Source organism: Mesoplodon densirostris, chromosome 7, assembly GCF_025265405.1.
Source record: "Mesoplodon densirostris isolate mMesDen1 chromosome 7, mMesDen1 primary haplotype, whole genome shotgun sequence".
Classification (NCBI taxonomy): domain Eukaryota; kingdom Metazoa; phylum Chordata; class Mammalia; order Artiodactyla; family Ziphiidae; genus Mesoplodon; species Mesoplodon densirostris.
In genome coordinates, this window is record NC_082667.1 from 16,927,440 (window position 1) to 16,937,248 (window position 9,809).

The 9,809-nt window shown below is 45.1% G+C and overlaps 1 protein-coding gene across 3 annotated transcripts in view; it reads right to left on the reverse strand.

Annotated features, from left to right (window-relative positions):
- The window catches only part of EXT2 (exostosin glycosyltransferase 2), a 143,502-nt gene extending 136,923 nt beyond the window's left edge, over positions 1-6,579 (reverse strand). For 2 of the 3 annotated variants that reach the window (XM_060104632.1, XM_060104631.1), the window contains exon 1: positions 6,397-6,482. The gene's annotated coding sequence lies outside the window, so the exon portion shown is untranslated. Of the gene's footprint in view, positions 1-6,396 lie in introns of all 3 variants that reach the window. The other variant, XM_060104633.1, reaches the window with a different exon arrangement.
- Positions 6,580-9,809: the final 3,230 nt, after the last annotated feature.

The following is a 9,809-nucleotide window of genomic DNA, read 5'->3' on the forward strand; positions in this document are numbered from 1 at the left end:
GTCCGCCTGCCGATGCAGGGGATACGGGTTCGTGCCCCGGTCTGGGAGGATCCCATATGTCGCGGAGCGGCTGGGCCCGTGAGCCATGGCCGCTGGGCCTGCGCGTCCGGAGCCTGTGCTCCGCAACGGGAGAGGCCACAGCAGTGAGAGGCCCGCATACCGCAAAAAGAAAAAAAAAAAAAAAAAAAACAGTCTCAAGGAGAAACAGCAAACCTGGAAATCTCTATAACATTAAAGAAACCGAATCAAAAGTTTAAAAAATCTTCCTATAAAGAAAATTCCAGATCCAAAAGATTTTCCAAGTTCTACCAAACAGTCAAGAAACAATAATTCCAATTTTACACAAATTATCCCAAAGTTCGGAAAAAAGAAGAAACATTTCCTGACCTACTTTAGGAGGCTAGTATAACACTAATACCAAAAATCTTAGACCAGTGATTCTCAAAATACAGTCTGGGGGCTCCAGGGGGTCGCCAAGACCCTTTCAAAGGATCTGAACTATTTTTATAATAACGTTGACATTTTTTCACCTTCATTTGCCAGAGGCTACATGATGTGTGATAATGCAAAGACTGAAGGCAGAAGTAAACACAAAAATCCAGCTGTCAAGTTTTTCCAAACATAATGAAATATATCAACTCACAGATTCAAGATGCTCAACTCCAAGTACAATATATACAAAAAAACCCAAAAACAAGACAAAAACCTACTAGATATGTCAAAGTAAAACCACTAAAAAGAAAGCCAAAGAAAAATATTAAAAGCATCCAGAGGGGAGGAAATCTATTCAAAGCAGATTAAAGAGCTATATGTAACAGGCAAAACTGTAAGATATTTAGAACACAAAAGAGAATATCTGTGAATTCCACGTAGAGAATGATTTCCAAAATAAAATGCAAGAAGTGCAAATCACAAAAAGGTAAAATAATAAATTCAGTGTTACAATTAAGAATTTTTATTCATCAAAAGACATCATAAGGAAGTAAAAAGACAAGCTATAAACTAGAAGATATTTGCAATACATGTAACCGATAAGGACTAACTAGCAACCAGAATAAAGAGCTCCTACAAAGTAATAAGAAACAAACAAAAAAGCCAAAACAAACAAACAACAGAAAACTAAAGACTTAAACAAGAATGTCACAGAAGAGGCAACAAAATGGCACATAAACATCTGAAAAGATGTTTAGTCTAATTAATGGACAGGAAAAGTATGGCAATAAAACAAGACATTTTCTACCCACCAGCATGGCAGAATGTCAGCATCAAACACCACCAAGTGCTGGTGGTGACCTGGGGCCACAGGAACTCCAAGAGTAGGAGCATGACCTGGCTCCACAGTCCCAAGGGGGCATCAGGAGGGCTGGAAAGAAGAGAGGCTGACACCCACTATGTTAGAGTCCTAGGCATCACATTTTGCTTCCTACCTGTCACAGTTTGAGTTCCCCCATAATTAACTCCCCAAAAAGAACCAGAGACAAGGATGGGGGTGCAGGCAGTTTTACTTGGGAGCTAGAGAACAGAGCAAGAAGAGAGACAGGGAACCAGGGAAAGCCAGTAGGAGTGTGTTATTAAGCTGGGTAACGGGCTCTTTAGGAACCCTCTGAAGAACCATGCAAACCACACCATGTCCCTCAGAAGGAGGAGAGGCCAGGTCATTTATCTGCAAACTCCTATCCACCATTGCTTGCAGGTAGCCTGGTATTATTATCAGCTCTGACCCTGTACTTAACAGCCCTCAGAAAGTCTGGATATTCTCCTTTCCTTGATGTACCACAAGTCTGATAAAGACCTACAGTTCCCTTGAGGAAGGACTCGGGAAACATCTGTCTATACTTTCAGGGATGTTGCAAAGTTCTTCTTCAAAGAGATCCAGCCTTCCCCTCAGTCCATGGGATACAGGTCTGAGAGCTGGCTCACATCTGAAGACTAGGTGACAGTGATTCTTCCACTGCAGCAGCTGACATCAGCATTCTACTTGTCATCTGTTGATTTTTTTTTTCTGGTTATACAGTGAAACAATACCCTAGTTGGCTGCCCATCTACACCCTCTATAGGAATGCCAGGCTCTATTAGCATCACAGTGGGTCCAGACACACTGGTTTTGAGTCAAGCCTCACTGCTTATTATGGATATTGTGTCTACCTTGCCTCTGATGGTTAGTGCCACCACCTGGCTTCTGCCATTTCAGAATCCTACCATCCTCGTTGATACTTGGGAACCCAGTTCCATGGTCAAATCTCATAAAGTCAACCCTGGCCTATGGAGGAGAATCAACGCTGAGCTTCTCAAACGTGCTGGTCCCCTCTCTGCGGTTCCATATTACCAGAGGGAAGGGAGAACGCCCTCCTGGGAACATGGGCAGGAAAGGCACCTCTGGCCTCAAGTAATAAATCTATTTCAAATCTCCACCTCCCTGAACCTTCTGACCCCCACCTTAATATTCTGCCAACACAGCTCTGGCACCTTTACCTCATCTGCTCCAGACTAGGGTTTCTCAAGCTCAGAACTACTGACATTTTGGGCCAAATGATTCTTTTCTGTGGGGAGCTGTTCTGTACAATGCAGAACGTTTAGTAGCATCCCTGGTCTCTACTCAAGAGAAGCCAGAAGCAACCCCTAGTTGTGACAACTAAAAATACATACAGACATTGCCAAATACCCCCTGGGGAGGCAAACTGGCCCTCAGTTGAGAACCAACGGTATGACAGTCATATCCAAGGAGCCTGCCCTGCAGCACATCAGGACCAGCCTGTCCTTGCAAGGCCACGGAGTCCTGAATCAGGAGAGAATCCTCCCAAGAGTCACTCCCACTTGGCTTCACAGTCCACCGCTACCCCACTTTTGGTCTGACACCCTCAAGATTCATTCCCGTGTGTTCCTCCAGTTCCTGCTGGTCCACACGAGCCAGGTCCTGCAGCTCTTCCAGTACAACAGCTATCACCCCAGCAGCCGGGGCTGTACTTCCCCACTTAGGCAATGCTGACATCTGAGGGCGGGGGATGGGCAATGTTGAGGAGGAGAAGCTCTACCTTGCAAGGTATCCACCTCCAGGGAAGGCTTTGCATAGTGTCAGGTAAGGAGCGCTTCTTCTCAGCAATGGAGAGAGATACTTCTGCTGGCCCAGAGGATCTAGGAAATCTGCGAGTTCAGTCCTCAGCGCCTCCACCCAAAATCTCCATCCTAAGACTCAGGGTCCCACTTCTTCCCTATCATGGCCCTGACTTCAGCAGAAGCAGCCTGTCAAGGCCGTGCACTCAGCTTCCTTTAAAGTTCAGCCATAATTACAATTAAATGCTGGGCCTGATTTTCAACACAGTCTGCCCTCCAGCTGCAGGAAACTCTGCCATGGAGTTCAGTCTTTCACAATGCGTCCCGAGTTGATATCTGGCTGATCTGAGCCTGATCGCACCTAAGGCCTCTAAGGAGATAACAAGAGCCAGCCCATTCCACCAGCGTCATCGTGACCACAGTCCACACACTGCTCAAGCGAGTGCTAGAGCTCCTGTGCCAGCCAATGCTCTCCTTTCTACCTGAACCTCATCCCAAACCTCCACTGGTCAGGTGACGACTCAGTGACGCTAGAGGGCACCAGGGGTTATCAACGCCTCACCTACCCCCAGCAAAGGGGTCCCGGTTGCCACCCGAGGGTGAGCGATTCCAGTCTCACAACGCTATTCTCAGGACGTGCTTTCTAGAGCCACTTCCAGTACCAACCGCCTTAGTTTATGTTCTGCCAAACTAAAAATGGCTTGGGTGCAAGCAGCTTGCAGAAGACGAATCCAGAAAGCCAGAGGGAGGGAGTAAGGAGAGGAGTTGGAGAAGAACGGAAAGCCATGAGGGTGCATTACTGTGCTGGCTGCCATACTGAGCTGGGCAGATGGGGCTCAATCCTCCTAGGCTCCCTCTGAAAAATGCACCTGAGAACTGTCCCTTTCAAGGGCATTTCATCCACCGAAGCCTATCCATCCCGCACCTCTCCCACCCCCACTCCCCACCTGAGGGCTGTTCCCAGGGATATAAACTCACACTTCTGAGGTTTGCCTACACTGGCTAAGTGAGCATCCACAAGTCTGTGCTGAACAGCTGAGAGAGATGGCGAGCACTTGGGGTGGAATAAAAACTCTTAATAAAAAAAGCAATGAGGGGAAAAGCCTTAAGTGAAAAACCCTAACTAAGTCGAGCTTTAGAGACCGAGAACTCTCGGTGAACATCCTCGTACCTTTTACAGGCTTCGTTACAGCACTTGCGAGATTGTAGTAATTGGTTTTGTAATTGAAAGTCTCTCTTCTACTGGTCGTCACTTTCTTGTAATCTGAGTTTTTCATCTCTGCTCAGTATTCCCAGCATCTAATATCATGTCTAGAACACATTCCATGTAAACATAAATGTCTGTTGAATGAAGGAGTGTCTCTATACTTCCCAGTTCCGTCAGCACACACACTGTTCAAGGTCCAAGTTTTGAGTAATTATATGGTGATTAACTCTGATCATTTTCTTTCTTGAATTAGAGTTTCCAAAGGGGGGGGGGATAGACAGGTAATTTCACAGATGGAATTTTCTGTACCTACCCTTGACCACCCTCCTCTCCCCTAACACTGAGCTTCCCCAAGAGGACAAACCAAAAGGAATCTTCTATTAATGAATGTTCTTCCATATAATACCACAACCTGGGTCAAAATAAGACTTTCACAACAAGCCCTACAAACTTTAGCCTCCTCAAAGCACATCAAATCTGTCCCTGCAAAACACTGGAATCATCCGGTTAGATGTCAGGCACTGAATCACTGGAAAAATCTTTCAACCTCACTCTACTGTCAAGATGAGATGCATTTTCTGTTCCTGGAATTAGTTATTCCTAAATCTTGCCTGAATAACCTTTCCTCAGTGCTTCAGGCTATGTCCAATCCACTTAGTCCAAAGTTTTCAGTCCCAATCTCTCATCTTCTTAACCTTTTTACCGAAGCCCTCACAGCTGAACTCTTGGGGCTGCTGCTACCCTGGAACTTAACTCACCTGTTCCTGAAAACAAAGGAACCAAATATTGATCGAAGCAGGAAAATATGCAATTCACTGCCTTACCTGATAGGATCCTTTACCATTAAAGTTATGTTATAGCTAACCATCCCTAAAAATGATTTCAAATTTAAAAAACAAAAACCTGTGCCCCTTTGTGGGAATTATACTATAATTAACACAGTGCATGCAACTAAGGAACTACTGATAATAACTAAACTTTACTGCAGACCTACTACACGCCAGGATCTGTTTTAAGTACTCTGCGTTAACTTAATCTTCTTAACAGTGCCGTGTGACAATCTATGATTATCCTCATTTTACAGACAGGGAAAGTAACAAGGAAGGCTAAGCAACTTGCCCAATGTCACACAACTAGAAAATGCCAATGCTAGGATCTGGAGAACGGCAGTCTGGCTCCGGAGCCTGCACTCTTTAACCCCCATGTGAAGCTGCCTCCCCTAATTACCCTTAAAAGCCTGAATTAGATACACCTTTTTCATTCCTCAATTAACCAGCATAATTTGACAGACGCAAATCTATCCATTTACACCAGCATTTGCAACCAGATGGCTTAAGTCAGCGGCAGTGAGGAGTGACAGAAATTGAGTCATGTATTTTATTACTGTAAATAGCCTTTGAGCTCTGAAATTTACAAACTAAATCCAGTTTAAGTCCTCAGGGCACTCAACTGACTTAGAAGAAGAATTTAAATGGACGTATTTCTATTTCAAGACATCTTCCGACAGATAAATCAAGGACCCTTCTAGATTAGCACTTCCCAATAAGTTACACCAAGTAATTTTAACCTCAAAACCGTATACATATATCTGGTTCCCGCCGCCAGTAAGTAAAACTCCAAGTGCCTCTGAGCTTCAAGTAGATGCCTAGAGCCCGGACACCGCTGGTCACCCTCCTCACCAGAGCATCCGGTCCTGCCCAGGGCATCTGGTACCGCACGGGACGCCACTGGCCAAGGCAGAGCCCAGAGCTGAAAAATCCCAGTGGGAGAAAGCAGATCCCTGTGGCTCGCGGGAAGGAGCTGGCAGCAGAGAGAGGTCACGGCAGAGGGTGGGGCCTTCGGAAAAGGAAGCCACGGGATCCCGGTTAAAAGGAAAGGTGCGGACGGGGAAGAGAAGTGGGCAAGGAAACAGGTGGGAAACCAAAGTGTGGGGCGGGGCGGGTGACGAAGGAGAAGGCGGGGCGAAAATCAAAGCGCACCCAAAGCGGGAAATCACCGGGAGTGGCGCCGGCCTCTCGCAGCCCTCGGACCTCCGCGCGGCCCGCGCTTCCCCGGCGATTCGGCCCCGACTCCGCCGCGGCCCGGGGAGGCCCGAGCCCTCACCGGGGGCCCGCCCGGCCCTTCCGCGCCGCGCTTACCTCGGCCACGGTTGCCTCCCGCTCGGCCCCGCGCTCGGTCACCGGCTCATGCCGTGGGGCACTGGCCACAGCCGCCTGGGTGGGATCGCGCCAAGCTGCTGGTGGCCCCCGCCTGCGCCGGGTCTGCTGGAGCGAGCGTAGAGCACTGAACCGGCTGGGCTCGGCGGCCTGACACCCAGCGCACTGCGCATGCGGGAGCGGCCCCTGCTCGCGCCCCCTGCTGGACAGGCGGAGTCAAGGCACCGCTTAGGGTTTCTCCCAGGCAGGCGGGCGAAAACTCGGGCTCCACAGTGAAATCCATAGACACGCAGCCTCGTTCGTAATTAAAGAAACTGCAAACCGAAACGACGCCCCATGCTTAACTTACAAAACTGTTATAAAACTGACAAAAATGTAAACGTTTTAGTATAATCGGTGTTCATGCGCGTGCAACATTCCTGAAAGGGAATTTGGCAATTATCCATTAAACGTAAAATGCAGGTAACTTTCCCCAACAATCCCTCTGTATGGAGTTTACCCTATGGATACTCTCAACGACGTTTATCAAAATTTTCATTACAGTACTGTTTCTAATAATAGCGAAAACCCGGACACAACCAAAATAAACTATGGAAAATTTGATATTAATCAAAATAAATTATTAGAATGTAATAATGAGAGAATGCATATGTATGTTGGTATGGGAAAATCTCAAAGACATGTTAATATGAAAACATGGTTTAAAACAGTAGACGAGTATGATCCTTTTTATGTAATAAAATATACATATATATGTAAGCAGAAACAGAAGACAGAAAATATAGATGTAGATGCTTAGATTCAGGCATTTATATATAACATTTTTCTGGAAATAATTCAAGAAGCAATAAACAGTTTTAGAGGGATTAATTGTGGAGGTAGAAATGGGGGAGAAAAACTTTCATTTTCATTTTGTTTCTGTATATATTTACATGATCTAGCCTCCTACATGCACAGCAAAACCCCTGTCATAAGACAGTAAGTGGAGTCTAAAAAATTCAATCAAAATGCAGACTGATGTTATTGAGAAGTTAATGAAATGACCCCACTGAGCCTATGCAGTTTATGGACAATGGCTGCAGAATCCAAATCCATCTGGTCTCAGCTGTACCTCAGCACCATCTGGTGGAAGTCGTCACTTGGAACTTAAATATTCATAGGGATGATTCTGAGTCTAGAGACCCACTGGGGCTTCCAGCAGCAACAGTGATTCCAAGAATATTCTTGTGAGTTAATGCCTGCTTAACACAGATCCAGAGAGACTGGGATGAGAATATTCTGGAGACAGGAAAACACATTCTGCTTCCCCACATCTAAGAGAGCATTTGCTCTGCTCTTCAAATCCACACCCGCCCCCCAAAAAATGATAAGAAATTTTAGCACACATACACATTTGAGAAACAGATAAGTGGAAAGCACTTTCACTTTCTTCTTTGTCTTTCTCTGTAAACATTTTACATGAATTATTTTTTCCTTAAATGAGGACTTCCTGTGTTAAAGACCCGTGTTAGGCATAGCCTTTGAAGAACCTGCCTATCTTATTCACTTTTTATAACCCTAAACATGCATACTGCCTGGCACATAGGAAGTGCTCAATGAGTAGTTTTTGAACGAATAAAGGGTGCCCAGATGCTGGGAGGAGCTCAATAGAAAGAAAACAAATGCACAAGTAAGATTCACCAAAGCAGAGGATGGAGAGTGGCATAGGAAAATGTACACAAAATGCTATAGCAGGGGTCCCCAACCCCTGGGACGGTACTGGTTGCCACCAGTCCGTAGAAAAACTGTCTTCCACAGAACCGGTCCCTGGTGCCAAAAAGGTTGGGGACCACTGTGCTACAGGGTTCAAGAAAGAAAGCGATCACAACTGGAAAGATGTAGGAAGACCTCACGCAAGAGTTGACACTTTTGTTGGTCCTGGAGGACAGTTAGGATTTTGACAAATAGAGGATGAAGAGGGCATTCCAAGCAGAGAAATAAAAGCATGAGCAAAGGCACAGATGTGAGAAAGGAGGAGAAGCAGTCAGAAAGAGCAAGTGTCTTTTAAACCAGCATGGTTCAAACGGTGGGGCTACATTTCTAGGGGTAGAAACCATGCAAGGAATTGGAGGTGAGAAAGTATAGAAGCTGTGCTATTAGAAGTTACGTGACGCTAAAGCAGCTGAGAGCGACTGCAGAGAAGAATGAGAAAGAAAACTGTAGGCCAGGACCTGAAGTCTCAGAAGGTAGAAAAGTACTTGTGGTCGGTGGTTAGAAGAGAGACTGTAGAAAGATGTTTCATTACTTGCTCTGAAGGGACAGGACAAAGCAAAGACCGTGCAGAGTCCCGCGAACCCAGTGAGCCAGGAGAAGTGCAAGCGAGTGTTAAAAAGGGTGTGGTTTTCAAGGAAAGGGGTATCATCAGCCACTTTTTTGAAAGTGAGTTTACAATGAAGAGCAATTGCTAGTGTGGAGATGAATGCCAGCTTTACCACTTCCTTTATACGATAGCAGTCTGTAAGTATGGAGAAAGGTATACTCCCCAAGAAAAAAGACTCCGTGAAAGAATTGTTTTGTGGCATTTCACGTTGGGTCAGCTTATACAACACTGGTAGGCAGCCTGGTGGACCAGAAAACACCTATCAACACCAGAGCAAATATAACGAACACTCTCTCAAATGGATACTGAGCTCACAAAAGAAGTAAAGAAAACACACAAGGAGCCAAAAATGAAGGTGAAGTGAGAAAATTGAGTGTTGAAGGTACAGTTTGGGCATACAAGATGGGAAGATGTGGAGAAAACCACGTAAAGCTAGGCTATTGAGATGGAAGACTGGAAAAATTTGCTCAACATCAGTAACAAACCAAAAAAAAACTTGTCTGTCTTGTCCAGAGAATGGAAAAAGAAGAGTCTCTGCTGAGAATCTTTAATTTCAAGCTTCACAACAAGGTGGGGTTTGAATGGATACTGCCAGCATGGTCCAGGAAGTTCCCCACCTAAAGAGTAACTTGAAGCAAAGGAAACATAAATCCCCTCTGGAGGGTCATGCCCTCAAGGCAAGCTGCCCAGGATTCTGACAAACATAAGCTCACAATCTGGAATTACAGAGCACATGAAGAATAAACCAGTCAGCAGAAACTACAAACAGCAGAAATTTAACCTGCAGAAACTACAGATAACTGGATAATGAGAAATAGATATAAAATAAGTAAGTTTCTGGTGCTCAAAGACTTAAAAGATGGAACTGTAAATATTAGAAAGAAACAAGATGGGTTTTTTTTCCCCAAAGACGGAAGAGATTGAAAAAGTCCTAAATATAAAAATTGAGATTAAAAATTCAATGCATAAGTTAAACCATAGATTAGATACAATTAATAAACTGAGATATAGATCTGAATAAATAACCCAGAATGCA